General features: G+C 48.7%; 2 non-coding genes and 1 pseudogene across 2 annotated transcripts; all 3 read right to left on the bottom strand.

Annotated features, from left to right (window-relative positions):
• Window positions 1–377: 377 nt before the first annotated feature.
• Window positions 378–496, bottom strand: LOC119346038. The gene has a single exon (XR_005167318.1). It is a non-coding gene; the product is annotated as a 5S ribosomal RNA (ribosomal RNA).
• Window positions 497–863: 367 nt separating this feature from the next.
• LOC119346040 lies at window positions 864–982 on the bottom strand. Its single transcript, XR_005167319.1, has one exon. It is a non-coding gene; the product is annotated as a 5S ribosomal RNA (ribosomal RNA).
• Window positions 983–1,375: 393 nt separating this feature from the next.
• On the bottom strand, window positions 1,376–1,464 carry LOC119346041 (annotated as a pseudogene; the record flags this gene model as incomplete).

Here is a 1,464-nt window from a genome sequence, read left to right as displayed (position 1 = left end):
TTCGTCCCTTATGCTTGCCACTCCCAGGTCCGCTCCAAAGACGATTCTACATTCTCACTACCATTACAACCGTTCCCTAACAATGGATAATGTCCTATACTACTTACTCTCCCGCTCAATCACGGAGACGAATTTTCCACGGTTTCCACCCCTCCCTCCATACCGCAGCAACACGAGTTTTTTCCACCCCTTTCAGAAAGCGCTCTTCGCGCCACAAAGCCGCCCCAAGACGCGCGAGCAATGAGCCGCCCCAAGACGCGCGAGCAATGAGCATCGAGCTTAAACATATCGCAAACGTCAAAAATAATATAACGGGATTAATATATATCGCGCACGTGCGATATGTTTGTCACAAGGCGCAAAAAATAATTATAAAAGGAATGCAACACGAGGACTTCCCAGGAGGTCACCCATCCTAGTACTACTCTCGCCCAAGCACGCTTAACTTCGGAGTTCTGATGGAATCAGGTGCTTTAGTGCTGGTATGATCGCATCCGACATGTTTCCCCGTCTTCGTCCCTTATGCTTGCCACTCCCAGGTCCGCTCCAAAGACGATTCTACATTCTCACTACCATTACAACCGTTCCCTAACAATGGATAATGTCCTATACTACTTACTCTCCCGCTCAATCACGGAGAGGAGTTTTCCACGGTTTCCACCCCTCCCTCCATACCGCAGCAACACGAGTTTTTTCCACCCCTTTCAGAAAGCGCTCTTCGTGCCACAAAGCCGCCCCAAGACGCGCGAGCAATGAGCATCGAGCTTAAACATATCGCAAACGTCAAAAATAATATAACGGGATTAATATATATCGCGCACGTGCGATATGTTTGTCACAAGGCGCAAAAAATAATTATAAAAGGAATGCAACACGAGGACTTCCAAGGAGGTCACCCATCCTAGTACTACTCTCGGCCAAGCACGCTTAACTTCGGAGTTCTGATGGGATCCGGTGCTTTAGCGCTGGTATGATCGCATCCGACATGTTTCCCCGTCTTCGTCCCTTATGCTTGCCACTCCCAGGTCCGCTCCAAAGACGATTCTACATTCTCACTACCATTACAACCGTTCCCTAACAATGGATAATGTCCTATACTACTTACTCTCCCGCTCAATCACGGAGACGAATTTTCCACGGTTTCCACCCCTCCCTCCATACCGCAGCAACACGAGTTTTTTCCACCCCTTTCAGAAAGCGCTCTTCGCGCCACAAAGCCGCCCCAAGACGCGCGAGCAATGAGCCGCCCCAAGACGCGCGAGCAATGAGCATCGAGCTTAAACATATCGCAAACGTCAAAAATAATATAACGGGATTAATATATATCGCGCACGTGCGATATGTTTGTCACAAGGCGCAAAAAATAATTATAAAAGGAATGCAACACGAGGACTTCCCAGGAGGTCACCCATCCTAGTACTACTCTCGCCCAAGCACGCTTAACTTCGGAGTTCTGATGGAATC

This window comes from Triticum dicoccoides, unplaced genomic scaffold, assembly GCF_002162155.2.
Source record: "Triticum dicoccoides isolate Atlit2015 ecotype Zavitan unplaced genomic scaffold, WEW_v2.0 scaffold37355, whole genome shotgun sequence".
In the NCBI taxonomy this organism is placed as follows: Eukaryota; Viridiplantae; Streptophyta; class Magnoliopsida; order Poales; family Poaceae; genus Triticum; species Triticum dicoccoides.
This window is presented reverse-complemented; position numbering and strand designations above follow the sequence as displayed.